The sequence below is a fragment of the Triticum aestivum genome, chromosome 3A, assembly GCF_018294505.1.
Source record: "Triticum aestivum cultivar Chinese Spring chromosome 3A, IWGSC CS RefSeq v2.1, whole genome shotgun sequence".
Lineage (NCBI taxonomy): Eukaryota > Viridiplantae > Streptophyta > Magnoliopsida > Poales > Poaceae > Triticum > Triticum aestivum.
Genome location: NC_057800.1, coordinates 707,195,515 through 707,217,508, shown reverse-complemented (window position 1 = coordinate 707,217,508; position 21,994 = coordinate 707,195,515).

Genomic DNA, 21,994 nt, shown 5'->3' with positions numbered 1-21,994 from the left:
CTTACTTTAGATAGATACTTGTCTAATTTTCTTACTTTTGACACACATAATTATATATAATGCACACAGATGAACCGACAATGGATGTATGGTGACATACACACCTACGAGTACATTAAGGGCCTGCATAATTTTCTCGAAGTGGCTGAGGCAAACAAGCAGAATGGTTTTATGTGTTGTCCATGCCCTATATATGGGAATACGAAGTCTTACTCTAACCGGAAAATCCTTCACACCCACCTGCTTTATAGTTTCATGCCACACTATAATGTTTGGACGAAGCATGGAGAAATAAGGGTTATGATAGAAGATAGCGAAGAAGAAGAGGACGATGACAATTATGTGCCCCTGAATACCGTGATGCTGCAACGGGGGAAGCTGCTGAAGATCAAGATGAATCAGATGATGTGCCCAATGATAATAATCTCTGCCGGGTCATTATTGATGCAAGGACACAATGCGAAAGTCAAAAGAAGAAGTTGAAGTTTATCGCATGTTAGAGTATCACAAAAAGGGTTGTACCCCAATTGCGATGATGGCAACACAAAGCTCGGTACCATACTGGAATTGCTGTAGTGGAAGGCAGAGAATGTTGTGCCTGACAAAGGATTTGAGAAGCTACTGAAAATATTGAAGAAGAAGCTTTCAAAGGATAACGAATTGCCCGACAGTACGTACACAACAAAGAAGGTCGTATGCCCTATAGAATTGGAGGTGCAGAAGATACATGCATGCCCTAATGACTGCATCCTCTACCGCGGTGCGTACGAGGATTTGAACGCATGCCCGGTATGCTGTGCATTGCGGTATAAGATCAGACGAGTTGACCTTGGTGATGTTGACGGCGAGCCCCCCAGAAAGAGGGTTCTTGCAAAGGTGATGTGATATGCTCCTATAATACCACGGTTGAAACGTCTAGTCAGAAACGAAGAGCATGCTAAGTTGATGCGATGGCACAGAGAGGGCCGTAAGAAAGATGGGAAGTTGAGAGCACCCGCTGATGAGTCGCAGTGCAGAAAAATCGGGAGAAAGTACTGGGCTGAGTTTGCAGGTGACCCAAGGAACTTATGGTTTGGTTTAAGTGCGGATGGCATTAATCCTTTCGGGGAGTAGAGCAGCAATCACTGCACCTAGCCCGTGACTCTATGTATGTATAACCTTCCTCCTTGGATGTGCATGAAGTGGAAGTTCATTATGATGCCAATTCTCATCCAAGGTCCTAAGCAACCCGGCAACGACATTGACGTGTACCTAAGGCCATTAGTTGAAGAACTTTTACAGCCGTGGAATGAAAACGGTGTACATGTGTGGGATGAGCACAAACAGAAGGAATTTACCCTGCACGCGTTGCCGTTTGTAACCATCAACGATTAGCCCGCCCTCAATAACCTTTCAGGACAGACAAACAAGGGATACCACGCATGCACGCACTGTTTAGCTGACACCAAAAGTATATACCTGGACAAATGCAGGAAGAATGTGTACCTGGGCCATCGTCGATTTCTTCCGACCAACCATCAATGTCGAAAGAAAGCCAATCATTTCAAAGGCGAGGAAGATCACCGGAAGAAGCCCACCATGCGTACTGGTGATCACATACTTTCTATGATCAATGATTTACACGTAATCTTTGGAAAGGGTCCCGACGGACTAGCTGTTCCGAGTAACGCTGAGGGACGTGCACCCATGTGGAAGAAGAAATCTATATTTTGGGACCTACCCTACTGGAAAGTCCTAGAGGTCCGCTCTTCAATTGACGTGATGCACGTGACGAAGAACCTTTGCGCGAATCTGCTAGGCTTCTTGGATGTGTATGGGAAGACAAAAGATACACCTGAGGCACGGGATGACCTGCAACGTTTGCACGAAAAAGATAGCATGCCTCCAAAGCAGTATGAAGGTCCTTCCAGCTACGCTCTTACCAAAGAAGAGAAGGAAATCTTCTTTCAATGCCTGTTCAGTATGAAGGTCCTGACTGGCTTCTCGTCGAATATAAAGGGATTAATAAATATGCCAGAGGAAAAGTTCCAGAACCTAAAGTCTCATGACTGCCAGGTGATTGTGACGCAACTGCTTCCGGTTGCATTGAGGGGGCTTCTACTGGAAAACGTCCGATTAGCCATTGTGAAGCTATGTGCATTCCTCAATGCAATCTCTCAGAAGGTGTCGATCCAGAAATCATATCAAGGCTAAGGAGTGATGTGGCGCAATGTTTTGTGAGTTTCGAGCTGATGTTCCCACCATCCTCTTTCAATATCATGATGCACTTCCTAGTTCATCTAGTCGATGAGATTGTCATTCTGGGACCCGTATTTCTACATAATATGTTCCCCTTTGAGAGGTTCATGGGAGTTCTAAAGAAATATGTCCGTAACCGTGCTAGGCCAGAAGGAAGCATCTCCATGGGCTATCAAACGGAGGATGTCATTGGGTTTTGTGTTGACTTCATTCCTGACCTTAAGAAGATAGGTCTACCTAAATCGCGGTATGAGGGGAGACTTACTAGAAAAGACACGCTTGAAGGGGACTCAATAATATGCAGGGATGGACATTCTTGGTCTCAAGCACACTACACGGTCCTACAGAACTCTACCTTGGTGACCCTGTATGTCGATGAACATAAGAACATTCTGCGCTCCAAACAACCGGAGCAGTGTGATGGCTTGATTACATGTGAACACATCGGGACTTTCAGCAGTTGGTTGAAAACATGTCTCAGAGGAATCAACTAAAAAGGACGGTACTAAAGCTTTTATAAACCTCTAGTATTATTGAAACTAAAATTATATAGAATTTATGCAACTAAAATTACCAAAGTATTTTCTGTTCAAAACATTAAAAGCAAAAAGAATTTTCATAAAATAAATACGAAAAGCAAAAATAAAATAAAATAAATAAGTATAAACAAAATAAACTTTTATAAATAAGTAGAAACAAAATAGAATAAAATAAATAAGTAGAAACAAAATAAAATAAAATAAAGTAAACTTTTATAAAATATATAAGTAGAAACGAAATAAAATAAAATAAAATAAACTTTTATAAAATAAATAAGTAGAAACAAAATAAAGTAAAATAAATAAACCTTAATGAAACAAATAAAAATAGCAATATTCAATATTTTGTCGTAAGTACAAACAAAATAAAAAATTAAAGAACAAAGAAAACAAAAAAACTGGAAAAAAATTAAAAACAAATGCCACCTACTGGGACACCACGGCCTGAATACGACTGGAAACCCAATCATGGGCCAGGATTCAGCCCCGCTACAGGCCCAATATGCCCACAGGCAAACAGTGTCAGGTTAGGCCCGAAAGCCTGCTATTGAGAGGAGCTCGAGAGGGTTGGCGCAGCAGCGCTTATAAACCACTTTCGAGCTCTCTCAGCTAGCGAGGTGGGACTAAACTTTTGACGCGGGCAGCACAAGGCCTTTGGTCCCGGTTGGTGGCTTCATCCGGGACTAAAGGGGTGCATTTGTCCCAGTTGGTGCCATGAACCGGGACCAATGCTGAGTGTATATAAGCAGCACTTGTCAAATTTTTCATTCAGTTCTTCGATCCGCCTCTCCGCGCCTTGCCTCTCTGCCGCCGAACACCTCGACGCCGCCAGGCTGCCGGACCTCGACATCGTCGCCACGCCTTGCCTGCCCTGACACCGCCGTGCCCCTGCCCTGCCCCGACGCCGACGCCGTGCGCCCCTGCCCTGCCTCGACCTCACCGCCACCGTCGTGTGCCCCTGCCCTGCCTCGACCTAACCGCCGCCGCCATGCGCCCTTGCCCTGCCTCGACCTCACCGCCGCCGCCGTGTGCCCCTGCCTCGACCTCGACGCCAACGCCGTCGCGCCCCTGCCCTGCCCCGACATTGCGTCGCTCCCCTGCCTTACCATCAACGCCGCCACACCACTGCCCGCCGGATAGGCCGGTACTCCCTCCTCCCTCCCACCCCTCTCCTCTATCCTTCCTCCATGTATGCGATGATGGTGAAGTTGGTTCAGTGCAAAATTTCAGAGAATTGCATGTTTTCAGCCATGCTCACAAGGTGTTTGATGGAATGCTAGGGCTAGCTAGGGAACTTTGTTTTATGAGAAACTTGGCAGGATGATGTCTCCATGGATGTTAGTGAAGATGGTCAAGTTGGTTTGATAAAAGAAAAAACTTGTTAGTGCTCAAAATTCAGATTTTTTAGCAAGGAAGATGTATGCATGTATGTATGGATGGATCGATATGGATGTATATACAAAATGTTCATATATGATGTTTTTTTGTTCATATGGTGTATGTATTCTTCTTCCTCTTCTTATTTTTTATCGGGTATGTCGTTGTCGATATACCCCCCTCCCCGATAACTTTTAGTAACTACTACTTAGAAAGTGTTTAATATAATTACTTAGAAAAATAATAGAATAGTTAAACTAGTTTATTTTTAGTAACTGCTTAGTAGTTGAACTACTTGATTTAATAAAACTACTTTATTTTACTATAGAAGTAGTTTATTTTTGGTAAGTACTACTTTATTTTATTTATAGTAAGTGCTTAGTAGTTGAACTAGTTGATTTAATAAAACTACTTTATTTTACTATAGAAGTAGTTTATTTTTAGTAAGTACTACTTTATTTTATTTATAGTAAGTGCTTAGTAGTTGAACTAGTTGATTTGATAAAACTACTTTATTTTACTATAGAAGTAGTTTATTTGTAGTAAGAAAATTAATAGAACTAGTTTATTTTTTTAGTTCAAGCAATTATTCCCGCATCGACATCGTCGATGCCTATCCTGCATCCTCGTCGTCGACTCGGCGAAGGAGGCCGGCTTGATCAGGGGGGGGCATGTCCGGGACTGGGCTCCGCCGGGCTGTTTGTAACATCCCAATTTTATTAAATTTGGATGTTAATAGAATCATTCAATGCATATCATATTTCTTTGCATTTTGGAGTTTTTGAAATATTCAAATAATAGTTTTCCACTCGAGAAAAACAAATGAGAGGGGATAAGATGACTTCCTCAAAATATAAAAAGAGTGGGAAATTTTATTTTGAATATTACTTTAAGTTTTGGAGTTGTTTAGTATTTATTTTATTTGCAAAAAGTGCATTTGTTGCATTAGGAAATTTATGTTCAAAATGTTCTGTGCTTAAATTAATGTTCATTAGGCTCTAAATATTATATAGTTATTTTTGAAATTAATTTTAGTTATGAGCATTTTGGTCTCCTGTTAAAAAAACACACACACACGCAGCCTGGACTCAAACTGGATTCGGCCCAGGAGCGCCCTTCCAGCCCAGCTAGCTATTTCGGCCCAAGGTCGCCCGCGCACCCCAACCTCCCGCACCGGTCGATCGCCCGCAGCCCCCCTCGCTCGCTACCGCCGCCGCCACTGACGGGTGGGCCCCGCTCCACCTCATCTCCCCCAACCTCCCGCTTTCCCCGCTCAGGTGAGCTCACCGCCGCGCTCCCGCAACCGCCGGGCGAGGCCCCACGGATAATGCATATCCGCGGCACCCGCACACCCTCCCCTCGCTTATAAATGCCCCGAGCTCCCCTTAGTTGACCTCGCCGTCCCGCTTCTCCCCACGCTGCCCATAGCCGCCATTGTCGCCGTTTACATCTCGCCGGAGCCGCGCCGCTCCGTCATCCCTTCCGTCGCCAGTAAGCCACCATGGCCTCCCCTTCTTTGTCAAATGGCTCCCCGCGGCAAAACGCACCTGTTTGACACCTTTTCCTCGCCTAGGTCCCGCCGGAGACGACGCCCCGACGACGCCCGACCTCGCCGGAGCCCACGGAGCGCCGCCGCCTTCACCTCGCCGACCCCGACGCCCCTAAGGAGAACCAACGCCTCCATCCGGATGCCCAAGCCGCGCCGTAACTCCCCGTCGACGAGGACCACCGCAGCCGTCGTCCCCTCCGTCACCGACGCCGCGCCGCCGTCTTCTGCTCGTCGCCGACGTCGCCAGCCGCTGTAAGCCACCGCACCTCCCCTCATTCGTTAGATCGAAGATCCACGGCCCAGATTAGATTAGGTCCATTTTTTTATTTCGCGAAGAGGTACGCGGTTAACCGCGGTTCCCTTAGACCGTGCGGTTTATTGAAACCGAGCGTCCGTTTTTCTTTAATTAACCACCGCCGTTGTTTTTTTTATTTAGCGGCCGTTCGCCATATAGCCTCCGCAGCGGACGCTGCTCGGCCAGCAGGAGCTACCACGTGGCCAGGGACTTGTTTGCGATAGTTCTTTTTCTGTTTAGTCCCTGATCTTAGATTAGCCATAACTTTTTAACCGTAGATCCAAACTCGATGAAACCAGCGGCAAATTCTTCGTATTGTCTAGATCTATCCAGTAGCATAGTTTTTGCAAAATTTGATCAGATTCAAATTTGAATTTATTCAGATTTGAATTCGAACTTCAAATAGCCATATATCACAATTTATTCAGATTAAGTTGATTCCTTTTGCATGCTGTCACCGTAGCAAAACCCTATCACCTGGACCTTTGTCACAATAATTTTTCACACACTAGAATCTGCACTTTAATATTTTTACTAGTATGCATAGTATGCACTATATTTCACATCACCCTTTGAACCATAGGCCTATGATGTTTTGCACTTAGAGTATTTCTGTAGTAGCTTAGTGTGTTGTATGTTCATTTGATTTTTCCGAGACTTTTTGCTATGCATGTTCTTTTGGTTCTCTGGAATGTTTGCTTATGTTTGTTATCTTCTTCGCGATAGATTGCCCGGAGTGCGAAGCAGAATATTATCAGTCTTTAGAATTCAACCAGCAGTACCAAGGCAAGTTGCATCTTGATCATGTTTCATTACCTATGTTTTTATTATGCACTTAGTTCTTTGCGGTAGGACTGCATGGTAGGAAACTGGTGCCGCATGACCTTGCTTTTCAACCAGTAGTTCATTGAGGTAGGTCTGAACCATATAACTTTGTCACCATCGTTTTACTTTATGCTGCTATGCTAAGTACACGTGGATTGGGGAGTGACCATTGTAAAGTTTGAGTGACAATGTAGTAAATAGGACCTAAGTTAATTAATGAACTACCTAGGCGGAAACTTGTGGGAATGGTGGCGAAGTACAGTGGGGCACGCATGGGAAATCCATGGTGGTGCACCACTAGTGGACCGTCCGCTCAGGCTCAAAGAGATCAATTGTTTTCCCATGTCTAGAAGCTTACATGTGCAACCACATGCCAATATGGGCTCTGGCTTAGTTGAGTAGTTAGTGTGACCCCTTCCGGGATGGGCTAGCAGATGTAGAATGATGTAGGTGTACCGGCCTATCCGTGGGTAAAGGGGGAACATTTTCGAAAGGCTATGTCTCGATCTTCCGATCATGGAGGTGGTCGAGTCTTGTGGGGAAAAGTGCACAACCTCTATAGAGTTTCGACCTAATCGATTAGCCGTCTCCCCGGTTACGGACAACTTGAGCATCTAGTAGTGGAAATGCCGGGAGATCTCCTCACCTTTAAATTAAATATTTGGGTTTTAAATGAAACTTGGGAACGGATGGAGTTGGGTTTGCCAACTCATCCCATGCCAATGTGTAGTAGTAGAATAACATCTTTTCTAATAGGGAAAAACTAGCTTTATGCAAAAACTAAACATAAAGCTTTCCACCGGCCAAATTGCATGTAAATATAGGTTCATTACAGTATGATGTGACTTGCCAGTACATTCAATGTACTGACCCATTTGGCTGCAACTTATCATGTTGCAGATATATCCGACGAGGTCGATGTTCTACACTCAACCTTGCTCGTGGAGTTGGACTCATTTACTTCTTTGCTTCCGCAGTATTTTCTTATTAGCTCTATGCCCTATTTTGTAATAAATGTATTGCTCCTGGACTATCGATGTAATAAAGAGATGTGTGTTATTTCTGTTATTTCATGGAGTACTGTGTGTGCTAGGAAGTCGATCCAGGGACTAGCATGGTAAGCACAGAGACTTTGACTCTTACCTAGTCGGGTCGCTACAAGATGGTATCAGAGCACACGTTGACTATAGGACAGCCATAGGATAAAGACTATAGTTTTCATTTTCCATATATATCCTTTGGTCTCGTACCTTCTCTGCTTCAATAATAATTTATTTTCTTTTTCAAAATGTAGATGTCGTCCATCCTTGTTGAGTTCGAGCAGCCCGATGAGACCATGCCCTTTGGAAGGCAGCTGGTGAAGATCACGAAGCAACTGAAGATTGGGCTTCCCACATTCACTAGAACCTTCACGGCCACCCTGCCCGAGGAGACACGTTGGAGGATTGATGCTCATATTCCCGGACATATCCTTGGAAACTGCACCAAGCCCATTGATTTCCATGTGGATACCACAACATGGGGCTTGGGCAGGGGTATCGCTGCTCACATTGCTCTCGGACGCATTCGAGAGGTGTATGACGAAGACCTCAAGAGGACCTCCTTCGTGATGTGTGGACGCCACGACACAGATGGAGATGTGGTGCGTACCCTGGAGGACGAGACGATAGCATCCCATATCCAGGACATAGAGGAGCACATTCGTATGATGGAGCTGGAGCTGTCCGACAACATGGTCGTCATCAAGAACCTCATGACCCGCAAGGCCGAGCTAGAGGAGGAGCTCCAGGACGCTCGCATCGAGCATGAGGGAGAGCTGGACACACTGCAGGAGAAGATAGACGACCTGAAGCTTGAGCTTGAGGAGGCTGAGGAGAAGCTGGATGAGGGAGAAAACATCCAGGAGGATCACTCGTATGGTGCCTATGTCAGCCAGGAGAGGGACCAAAATGATGAGCTCGGAGATGATGACACGGAGAGCGATGCAAGGACACCCGATGTCGACATGGTTGACTTCTCCTCATCTGATGAGAGTTAGATTTTATACCACCATGAGAGTTTAGAAATTCGATTTCGTTATCCGATTAGTTTTATTTCATTTGTAAGACCTTGTCAAATCTTGTGACATGGCTTACTTTAGGTTTGATTATTCATGTGAACCTCTTTGTTTGAAATTGAATTGGAGCGATTTGAAGTTTTATTGCTATCATGCATGTGCATATGGGTAGTGTGATTTTACTCGCTAGGGTTTGTTCTATTCTAACTCGTCATCCACTCTGAAACCCATCAGATGCCCCCAAGACGTGACCCCGGATTCAACTTTCCGCCGGAGGTTACGCAATTGATCCAACAACAGAATGCTCTTATGAAGATGCTCATTCAGAACCAGAACCAGAACTAGAACAACAACAACAACAACCCACCGCCGCCACCCCCGGTTGACAGTCTTACCCGTTTTCTGAGGCTGAACCCACCCGTGTTCTCCAGCAGCACAGAGTCGATCGTCGCAGATGACTGGCTCCGCAAGATAGGAAGGGAGCTGGCCACGGCAGGATGCAATGATGCGGAGAAGGTGAAGTTTGCTGCCCACCAGTTGGATGGACCGGCAGCTGCTTGGTGGGAGAACTACACCACCACATACCCCATGGAGAATGTGACTTGGGCTCAGTTCCAGCGGGCGTTCCGCACTGCTCATGTTTCAGCTGGAGCCATGAGTCTGAAGAAGAAGGATTTCCACAGCTTGCGCCAGGGAGGATGCACGGTATCTCAGTATGTTGATGAGTTCAGTAAGTTGGACCGTTACGCCCCAGAGGACGTGGCAACCGATGCATCCAAGCAGGAGAAGTTTCTGGAGGGACTGAACGATGAGTTGGGAGTTCAATTGACTGTGACAACATTTGCGGATTATGAGGAGCTGGTTGATAAGGCTACCATTCTTGAAGGCAAGCACCGGAAGATGGAGAATCGTAAGAGGAAGTACGGTCACGGGAAGTATAACTCGGGAGTTCAACAGAAACCCCGCTACATCCCGTACTCAGGGAGTTCTGGATCAGGCACTAGCAAGTTTGGAGGGAATCACCATAACCATGGGGGCCACATTCATCATTGGGGGAATGGACACAACCACCATGGTTACAAGCAGGGCCATGGTAATGGAGGAAATGGCAATCAACAGCATTTCAATTCTTCCACACCGATGAAGAAGGACCTGAGTCACATCACCTGCTTCAAGTGCAAGAAGACAGGTCACTACTCCAACGAGTGCCCTAAGGCGCAGAATGGAAATGGAAATGGCAATGGGAATTCTGGAGGCAAGAAGCCGAATCCTTTCATTAAGGGACATGTGAATCATGTCAATGTGGAAGAGGTTTATGAGTAGCCTGACGCAGTGATTGGTAAGTTCTTAGTTAATTCATTTCCAGCACTCATTCTTTTTGACACTGGTGCATCACATTCATTCATATCAAGGGGATTTTTGGATAAACATAAGTTGCCTACCATAGCTCTTAAGGCACCCATTCTAGTGAGTTCCCCAGGAGCCGAGTCTATGGCTAGTCAGGGATGTTTCCAATTGCCTTTGAACATAGGGGGAAACGTTTTTCCCACATATATGATTATACTAGAGTCACAAGGGTTGGATGTAATCCTGGGGATGGATTGGATGTCCAAGTATGAGGGAAACATTGATTGTGCTAGTAGATCGATTTTTCTCACCACCCTAGAGAAGAAGAGGATCAAGTACGTATCCAGGCTTAAGCCTAAGAGGACTCAGGTGAACTCTCCTACGGGAGTTGTCCAGGAAGAAGTACCAGTGGTGAAGGATTATCCCGATGTATTTCCGGATGAGTTACCGCGTATGCCGCCAGATCGGGAGATTGAGTTTTTGATTGAGTTGCTGCCAGGCACATGGCCTATCTCCAAGAGGCCGTATCGAATGCCTGCTAATGATTTGGAGGAAGTCAAGAAACAGATTAAGGAGTTGCTAGAGAAAGGGTATATTCGCCCGAGTTCATCACCTTGGGGAGCCCCAGTACTTTTAGTGGAGAAGAAGGATGGAACCTTGAGAATGTGTGTGGATTACCGCTCTTTGAATGAGGTGACCATCAAGAACAAGTATCCCCTACCGATGATCAATGACTTGTTTGACCAGCTAGAAGGAGCTAGTGTTTTCTCCAAGATAGATCTTCGATCGGGTTATCACCAGTTGAATATTCGTGAGAAGGATATACCCAAGACAACTTTTACCACAAGGTATGGGCTTTATGAGTATACAGTCATGTCCTTTGGTTTGACTAATGCCCCTGCCTATTTCATGAACATGATGAACAAAGTATTCATGGAGTTCTTGGATAAGTTTGTTGTGGTATTCATTGATGACATATTAGTTTACTCCAAGAATGAGGAGGAACACGCTGAACATCTGCACTTAGTTTTGGAGAAGCTCAGAGAACATCAACTTTATGCCAAATTCAGCAAGTGTGAGTTTTGGCTCAAGGAAGTTGGATTTCTGGGACATGTAGTGTCAGGTGAAGGGATTGCAGTGGACCCTACCAAGGTAGAGTCAGTCACAGAATGGAATGCGCCCACCTCAGTTGGCGAGATTCGTAGTTTCCTTGGACTTGCAGGATATTACCGGAGATTTATTGAAAATTTCTCCAAGATTGCCAGGCCCATGACAACGTTGTTGAAAAAGGACACCAAGTTCGTTTGGACTGAAGAGTGTGAAGCCAGCTTTCAAGAGTTGAAGAAGCGTTTGGTTACAGCCCTAGTGTTAGTCCTGCCTGACGTACACAAGGACTTTCAGGTGTATTGTGATGCTTCACTTCAGGGACTTGGGGGTGTTCTTATGCAAGAGGGGAAGGTTGTAGCTTATGCTTCACGACAGCTTTGACCTCATGAGTTGAACTATGCCACACATGATTTGGAGTTGGCAGCTGTAGTGCATGCACTCAAGACATGGAGACACTATCTTATTGGGAATCGTTGTGATGTTTACACGGATCACAAGAGTTTGAAGTATATCTTCATGTAGAAGGAGTTGAATCTCAGGCAAAGGAGATGGTTGGAACTTACATAGGATTATGACATGAGTCTGCATTATCATCCAGGAAAAGCCAATGTTGTGGCAGATGCTTTGAGCCGTAAGAGTTATGTTAATACCCTTACAGCAGGATGTTTACCTCAGGAGTTATGTGATGAGCTTAGAGACCTTCAATTGGAAATAGTCCCAAGAGGTTATGTTGCCGCACTCGAGGTGCAGTCCACCTTTTGGGAAGAATCAGAGAAGCCCAGAAGTTGGACCAAGGTATTGCTGAGATCAAAGAAATGATGAGCAAAGGGAAAGCAGAAGGATTCCGTGAGGATGAACATGGAACCATATGGTTTGAGCAACGGATTTGTGTACCCAATGACCCAGAGATCAGGAAGTTGATTCTTCAGGAGGCTCACAACTCACCATATTCGATACACCCAGGCAATACTAAGATGTATTTGGACTTGAAGGAAAGTTTTTGGTGGGCCGGTATGAAGCGAGAAATTGCCGAGTATGTGGAAATATGTGATGTATGTCAGAGAGTAAAGGCAGAATATCAGAAACCAGCAGGATTACTTCAGCCGTTGCCGATACCTGATTGGAAATGGGATAAACTTGGTATGGACTTTATCACGGGGTTACCCAGGACCCGTTCAGGTTATGATTCCATTTGGGTGATAGTAGATCGTTTAACCAAGGTTGCTCACTTCATTCCAGTGAAGACCACCTATACAAGTGCTAAGCTGGCAAAGATATATATGACCAGGATCGTATGTCTGCATGGAGTTCCAAGGAGCATCATATCAGATAGAGGAACACAGTTTACCTCAAAGTTTTGGAAACAGTTACACGAAACTTTGGGTACCAGGCTAGAGTTCAGTACAGCCTTCCACCCACAGACTGATGGGCAGACAGAGAGAGTCAATCAGATTCTAGAGGACATGTTGAGAGCGTGTGCGCTAGACTATGGGTCTAGTTGGGATGATAACTTACCCTATGCAGAGTTCTCATACAACAACAACTACCAAGCCAGTTTGCAGATGGCCCCTTTTGAGGCATTATATGGAAGGAAATGCAGGACACCTTTGATGTGGGATGGAGTTGGAGATCGCAAATTGTTTGGACCTGATTTGATCAGGGATTCTGAGGAGAAGGTCAAGTTGATTCGAGACAAACTTAAGATAGCCCAGTCAAGGCAGGAAAGTTATGCTGATGCTAAACGCAAGGAAGTGATCTATGAAGTGGGAGATAGAGCATATCTTTGAGTGTCCCCACTTCGAGGTATTAAAAGATTTGGAGTCAAAGGAAAGTTAGCACCACGATTTGTGGGAGCATACAAAGTTCTGGAACGTAGAGGAGAGGTTGCATACCAGTTAGAATTACCAGAGGCTTTGTCGGGAGTTCATGATGTGTTTCATGTTTCCCAGCTAAAGAAGTGTCATGTAGAGATGGCGGATATTCCTTTGAGAGATACAGTGCCACTTGAGGCAATTCAGTTGGAGAATCATCTGACTTATGAGGAGAAGCCTATTAAGATTCTTGAGACTGCAGAGAGAATCACTCGTACCAAGATCATCAAGTTCTGCAAGGTTCAGTGGAGTCACCACACCGAGGAGGAAGCCACTTGAGAACGAGAGGAAGATCTTAGGCAGGACCATCCGCACCATTTTGCTGGCCAACCCGAATCTCGAGGACGAGATTCATCTTAAGGGGGGTAGGTTTGTAACATCCCAATTTTATTAAATTTGGATGTTAATAGAATCATTCGATGCATATCATATTTCTTTGCATTTTGGAGTTTTTGAAATATTCAAATAATAGTTTTCCACTCGAGAAAAACAACTGAGAGGGGATAAGATGACTTCCTCAAAATATAAAAAGAGTGGGAAATTTTATTTTGAATATTACTTTAAGTTTTGGAGTTGTTTGGTATTTATTTTATTTGCAAAAAGTGCATTAGTTGCATTAGGAAATTCATTTTCAAAATGTTCTGTGCTTAAGTTAATGTTCATTAGGCTCTAAATATTATGTAGTTATTTTAGAAATTAACTTAGTGTTTTTATTAATTCAATTGAATTAGTTATGAGCATTTTGGTCTCCTTTTAAAACACACACACACACACACACACACGCGCGCGCGCGCGCGCGTGCGCAGCTTGGACCGAAACTGGATTCGGCCCAGGAGCGCCCGATCGGCCCAACTGGCCATTTCGGCCCAAGGTCGCCCGCGCGCCCCAACCTCCCGCACCGGTCGACCGCTCGCAGCCCCCCTCGCTCGCTACCGCCGCCGCCACTGACGGGTGGGCCCCGCTCCACCTCATATCCCCCAACCTCCCTCTTTCCCCGCTCGGGTGAGCTTGCCGCCGCGCTCCCGCAACCGCCAGACGAGGCCCTCGCGGATAATGCCTATCCTCGGCACCCGCGCGCCCTCCCCTCGCTTATAAATGCCCCGAGCTCCCCTCAGTCGACCTCGCCGTCCCGCTTCTCCCCACGCCGCCCATAGCCGCCGCTGCCGCCGTTTACATCTCGCCAGAGCCGCGCCGCTCCGTCGTCCCTTCCGTCGCCAGTAAGCCACCATGGCCTCCCCTTCTTCGTCAAATAGCTCCCCGCGGCAAAACACACCCGTTTGACACCTTTTCCTCGCCTAGGTCCCGCCGGAGACGACACCTCGACGACGCCCGACCTCGCCGGAGCCCACGGAGCACCGCCGCCTTCACCTCACCGACCCCGACGCCCAAGCCGCGCCGCACCTCCCCATCGACGAGGACCACCGCAGCCGTCGTCCCCTCCGTCACCGACGCCGCGCCACCGTCTTCTACTCGTCGCTGACGTCGCCAGCCGATGTAAGCTGCCGCACCTCCCCTCGTTCGTTAGATCGAAGATCCACGGCCCAGATTAGATTAGGTCCTTTTTTTATTTCGCGAAGAGGTACGCGGTTAACCGCGGTTCCCTTAGACCGTGCGGATTATTTAAACCGAGTGTCGATTTTTCTTTAATTAGCCACCACCGTTGTTTTTTTATTTAGCGGCCGTTCGCCATATAGCCTCCACAGCGGATGCTGCTCGGCCAGCCAGGAGCTGCCACGTGGACAAGGACTGGTTTGCGATAGTTCTTTTTCTGTTTAGTCCCTGTAAATAGCAGATTAGTCCCTGATCTTAGATTAGCCATAACTTTTTAACTGTACATCCAAACTCGATGAAACCAGCGGCAAATTCTTCGTATTGTCTAGATCTATCCAGTAGCATAGTTTTTGCAAACTTTTGTCAGATTCAAATTTGAATTTATTCAGATTCGAATTCGAACTTCAAATAGCCATATCTCCCAAACCGTAGCTCCGATTAAGTTGATTCCTTTTGCATGCTGTCACCGTAGCAAAACCCTATCACCTGGACCTTTGTCACATTAATTTTTCACACACTAGAATCTGCCCTTTAATATTTTTACTAGTATGCATAGTATGCACTATATTTCACATCACCCTTTGAACCATAGGCCTATGATGTTTTGCACTTAGAGTATTTCTGTAGTAGCTTAGTGTGTTGTATGTTCATTTGGTTTTTCCGAGACTTTTTGGTATGCATGTTCTTTTGGTTCTATGGAATGTTTGCTTATGTTTGTTATCTTCTTCGCGATAGATTGCCCGGAGTGCGAAGCAAAATATTATCAGTCTTTAGAATTCAACCAGCAGTACCAAGGCAAGTTGCATCTTGATCATGTTTCATTACCTATGTTTTTATTATGCACTTAGTTCTTTGCGGTAGGACTGCATGGTAGGAAACTGGTGCCGCATGACGTTGCTTTTCACCCAGTAGTTCATTGAGGTAGGTCTGAACCATATGACTTTGTCACCATCGTTTTACTTTATGGTGCTATGCTAAGTAGACGTGGATTGGGGAGTGACCATTGTAAAGTTTGAGTGACAATGTAGTAAATAGGACCTAAGTTAGTTAATGAACTACCTGGGCGGAAACTAGTGGGAATGGTGGCGAAGTACAGTGGGGCACGCATGGGAAATCCATGGTGGTGCACCACTAGTGGACCGTCCGCTTAGGCTCAAAGAGATCAATCGTATTCCCATGTCTAGAAGCTTACGTGTGTAGCCACAGGCCAATATGGGTTCTGGCTTAGTTGAGTAGTTAGTGTGACCCCTTCCGGGATGGGCTAGCAGATGTAGAATGATGTAGGTGTACCGACCTATCCGTGGGTTTAGGGGGAACATTTTCGAGAGGCTATGTCTCGATCTTCCGATCATGGAGGTGGTCGAGTCTTGTGGGGAAAAGTGCACAACCTCTGCAGAGTTTCGACCTAATCGATTAGCCGTGTCCCCGGTTACAGACAACTTGAGCATCTAGTAGTGGAAATGCCGGGAGATCTCCTCACCTTTAAATTAAACAGTTGGGTTTTAAATGAAACTTGGGAACGGATGGAGTTGGGTTTGCCAACTCATCCTATGCAAATGTGTAGTAGTAGAATAACATCTTTTCTAATAGGGAAAAACTAGCTTGATGCAAAAACTAAACTTAGAGCTTTCCACCAGCCAAATTGCATGTAAAAGTAGGTTCATTACACTATGATGTGACTTTCCAGTACATTCAATGTACTGACCCATTTGGCTGCAACTTATCACGTTGCAGGTATATCCGACGAGGATTAAGGTGCGATAGGTCGATGTTCTACACTCAACCTTGCTCATGGAGTTGGACTCATTTACTTCTTTGCTTCCGCAGTATTTGCTTATTGGCTCTATGCCCTATTTTGTAATAAATGTATTGCTCCTGGACTATCGATGTAATAAAGAGATGTGTGTTATTTCTGTTATTTCATCGAGTACAGTGTGTCATTAAACCAATCCTTATTTGGTGGCGGTCGCGTTGGCCAGTAACGGTGCCGAGTGTTGGAGTTGTGTCGAATATAGTGTACGAGGTAGGTTACAGTTGGAATTGTAGTTGTATTGTGTTTAGATAGGATATGGAGTCGTGTCCTAATAGGACACCTGTATCCTAGGCCTCTCTCATATAGCGGGGGTAGACACATGATGTAACCTATGCCAACATAATAGCACCGGAACGCAGGGGAAGCCGGCGGCATGTGCCGGTGTCTAGGGAGACCAGGTGCGGTATTGTAGCGGTGTCATGGGGAGGAGCGCCCATAGTCAAGCCCCGGGGATGTAGCCATATCGGTGAACCTCGTTAACAAATCTCGGTGTCGTGCTCGTGTGATTGCTTGGTCCTCGGATGATCGACGGTGTGCCTCGGATTTATTCTAACAAGTGGTATCAGAGCTAGGTTGTTCGAAGGCTGTGAATTGTTGTTCTGGAAGAGTAAAAACATCGACAAAAAAATCTGTGAGAAGCGGTCGTGATACGGGGCGAAGTTCGTTGGCGAGTTGTGATCGAGAAACAGATGCGGTCGAATTTTACTTGACAGAAGCGATCGGAAGCAGCGGGTTGATTGGTCGATGTCGATCCCAGCGGCAGCGAGGCGTGCACCTACGGCAGACGACTAGTACAGCGGAGGGTTTCAGATCAGATTGTGGTGAGATCGAATCGCCTAGGTGCTGGCCAAGCCAGGCCAGACATGGGTGCGAGCTGGTCTATAAGGACCGATGCCCAAGGGCGACGTCATGTGGCATCCCATGTGGAAGCTAGTCAGGCGTGGAAACTGCAGCAAGGCAAAAGTGGAACGCTGGGTGGGCTGCGTGTGGCCGTACGCGCTACATGAATCGGGAGTAGACGTGAGATTTGTTTTGGAGCAAAAGAATAGGACCGAGTCCTGGTATATGACACCGGCAGATCAAATCTTGCGAAGGAAAAAATCCATTGATACATCCATCGGGGACTAGCAAGGATGGTTGGCAAAGCAAAAGCAATTAGCTTAGTATCAAGAGTTAAAGCCAAGGCAGGAGCTGCTCACGTGAAGACCAAGTTGGTTGGTTTTGCAAGTAGCGTCGCGTGGAAAGCTCGGATAGTTTTTTCATAGGGTCAGCCGTGCGAAGAACCAGGACGTCAACGGGTTCCGGGTTTGAGGTGGAGAAGTTCGTGGAACTGAAAACCTTGGGTTATGGCAAACAAAGGTGAAAGATTTGTTGGCACAACAGGGATGCTTGAAGGCGTTGCATGAAGTCATGTCAGCGAAGATGGAATTATCAGGTGATGGATGGAAATTCACGGAAAACGATTTGAGAGCCTCGAGCGTGTCATGCAGTCGAACAAGTTCGGCTTCGTCAGACTAGTCAGTCTGACGGATCGACGTGAGTCGGTTAGTACAGAAGACGGTGGTGAGATTGGCGACGATGACATAGGTGCGTGATGCTGATGGTGACCGACTTCTGGGGCGTGGAAACACGTGGCACATCCCTGAGTGCTTGTGTGGCTTTGACAAGGCTATGGTGCGGGGTTGATTCAAGACGGTGCACATGAGAGCTTGAAGACGATGGAGCGCGGGGTGGACTGATCATCTACCATGGAGTCCTGTTGAAGGTGGAGCTGGATTAAGGGGCTACGATGTAAGGATCCAGGGAACCGAAGCCTATCCAGCAGGCGGAAAAAGCGAGTGACATGCAGTTCGGACTAGAGCCCAGTGGTCTGATGGAAGCGTGAAACTCGTCATCGGTCGGTGATGATTGATGGTACTCTGCAGTGGGGGTTGAGTGGTGTGGGTTCGCTACCCTTGAGACTCGACCGGGACAACGGAGGCTCGACGCGGTAATAGCGCTGAGGCGTGCAGTTTGCACGGGACATGGAGACGGTCCAGGGCTCTGGTGGTCATACATGTGCTGAGACAACTGCGAATTTGACTCAGGATGACTACAAGCAACGGTGAAATTCCTTCAAGTTTCAGACTGGCTATCAAGAAAGGAGCGGTGATGTTGAGTTCAGGTAACTCTTATGTGTGACACCCAATATGTGAGTTGTTCATTTTCACGCAGGTCGGTGATCAGTGTGTGATGGCGTTGGACTGATACTCTGGAAGTTGGGAGCGCAAACTAGAGTAATGTGGAACTTAAGTTTGTTTGAGTGTTGACTGTGGTCAATAAAAAGAAGGGACTACAAGTTGTAGGTGGAGTCATATGGAGTCTTTGGAGTAGCAGCGGTGCTCATGGGATAAGCTCAAGTCCAATGTACATGGAAGTTTGACGCATTGACAAATTCAGGGTGGTGGAGTATATTCGCCAAGGTGGAGTTTGTTGGAGTTGTGTCGAATATAGTGTACGAGGTAGGTTACAGTTGGACTTGTAGTTGTATTGTGTTTAGATAGGATATGGAGTCGTGTCCTAATAGGACACTTGTATCCTAGGCCTCTCTTATATAGCGGGGGTAGACACATGATGTAACCTATGCCAACATAATAGCACCGGAACACAGGGGAAGCCGGCGGCATGTGCCGGTGTCCAGGGCGACCGGGTGCGGTATTGTAGCGGTATCATGGGGAGGAGCGCCCATAGTCAAGCACCGGGGATGTAGCCATCTCGGTGAACCTCGTTAACAAATCTCGGTGTCGTGCTCGTGTGATTGCTTGGTCCTCGGATGATCGACGGTGTGCCTCGGATTTATTCTAACACCGAGGCTTCCGGACACCGCGGAGGTGGTACGTCACCGTGTCAGTGAGAAGGACGAGCACGTCCGTCGCTACATGGTTGCGTTGGAGGGCAGGTTCGACAATACCTGGCAGGTTCTTCAGGGATCTCACTGGAGTTATGATCCTGTGATGGTTCCTTCTCTTTGGGTGTCCACTGCCCGTGCCGATATTCGTCGGGCGCTACGGTTCTAGTTGTATTAGCGATTCTATATTTATGATAGTATTCGAGGTGTATTAGTGATAATATTCAACGATGTACGGACGCGAGAGATGATGTAGTTTTGCTTATAATTGAATGCATGCTAATTTGAATACTACATTCTTTTACGATTTGGTTTTGCTTATTGAATGCTCAAATTGGAAAAACTACTCCTACTATGAATGCTAAAATTGGAGAGCACTATGCAAGGCGTATGCATTTGATTAGTTGATAGCTTATAGGTGTTGGGGAACGTAGCATAGATTCAAAATTTTCCTACGTGTCACCAAGATCTATCTATGGAGTCATCTAGCAACGAGGGAGGAGTGGATCTACATACCCTTGTAGATCGTGCGCGGAAGCGTTCAAGAGAACGGGGTTGATGGAGTCGTACTCGTCGTGATCCAAATCACCGATGATCCTAGCGCCGAACGGACGGCACCTCCGCGTTCAATACACGTACGGAGTAGCGACGTCTCCTCATTCTTGATCCAGCAAGGGGGGAGGAGAGGTTGATGGAGATCCAGCAGCACGACGGCGTGGTGGTGGAAGTAGCGGGATTCCAACAGGGCTTCGCCAAGCGCTGCGGGAGGAGGGAGATGTGTCATGGGAGGGAGAGGGAGGCGCCAGGGCTTAGGTGTGGCTGCCCTCCCTTCCCCCCACTATATATAGGGCCAAGGGAGAGGGGGGGGGCGCAGCCTTGGCCCTTCCTACAAGGAAGGGTGCGTCCCGGGAGGAGTCCATCCTCCCCAAGGCACCTAGGAGGTGCCTTCCCCCTTTAGGACTCTTCCTTTCCCTTATCTCTTGGCGCATGGGCCTCTTGGGGCTGGTTCCCTTGGCCCATATAGGCCAAGGCGCACACCCCTACAGCCCATGTGGCCCCCCGGGGCAGGTGGACCCCCTTGGTGGACCCCCGGACCCCTTTCGGCACTCCCGGTACAATACCGATAATGCACGAAACTTTTCCGGCGACCAAAACAAGACTTCCCATATATAAATCTTTACCTCCGGACCATTCCGGAACTCCTCGTGACGTTCGGGATCTCATCCGGGACTCCGAACAACTTTCGGGTTACCGCATACTAATATCTCTATAACCCTAGCGTCACCGAACCTTAAGTGTGTAGACCCTACGGGTTCGGGAGACATGCAGACATGACCGAGATGACTCTCCGGTCAATAGCCAACAGCGGGATCTGGATACCCATGTTGGCTCCCACATGTTCCACGATGATCTCATCGGATGAACCACGATGTCAAGGACTTAATCAATCCCGTATACAATTCCCTTTGTCTAGCGGTACGATACTTGCCCGAGATTCGATCGTCGGTATCCAAATACCTTGTTCAATCTCGTTACCGGCAAGTCTCTTTACTCGTTTCATAACACATCATCCCGTGATCAACTCCTTGATCACATTGTGCACATTATGATGATGTCCTACCGAGTGGGCCCAGAGATACCTCTCCGTTTACACGGAGTGACAAATCCCAGTCTCGATTCGTGCCAACCCAACAGACACTTTCGGAGATACCTGTAGTGTACCTTTATAGCCACCCAGTTACGTTGTGACGTTTGGCACACCCAAAGCACTCCTACGGTATCCGGGAGTTGCACAATCTCATGGTCTAAGGAAATGATACTTGACATTAGAAAAGCTTTAGCATATGAACTACATGATCTTGTGCTAGGCTTAGGATTGGGTCTTTGTCCATCACATCATTCTCCTAATGATGTGATCCCGTTATCAATGACATCCAATGTCCATGGTCAGGAAACCATAACCATCTATTGATCAACGAGCTAGTCAACTAGAGGCTTACTAGGGACATGGTGTTTGTCTATGTATCCACACATGTATCTGAGTTTCCTATCAATACAATTCTAGCATGGATAATAAACGATTATCATGAACAAGGAAATATAATAATAACTAATTTATTATTGCCTTTAGGGCATATTTCCAACAGTCTCCCACTTGCACCAGAGTCAATAATCCAGTTCACATCGATATGTGATTAACACTCAAGGTCACATCCCCATGTGACTAACACCCAAAGAGTTTACTAGTGTCAATAATGTAGTTCACATTACCATGTGATTAACACTCGATGAGTTTTGGGTTTGATCATGTTATGCTTGTGAGAGATGTTATAGTCAACGGGTCTAAATCTTTCAGATCCGTATGTACTTCGCAAATCTCTATGTCATCTTGTAGATGCAGCTACTACACTATATTTGGAGCCATTTTAAATAACTGTTCTACTTGGAGCTATCCTAAATTGTTGCTCCATTATACGTATCCGGTATCTCTACTCAGAGCTATGCGGATAGGTGTTAAGCTTGCATCGACGTAACTCTT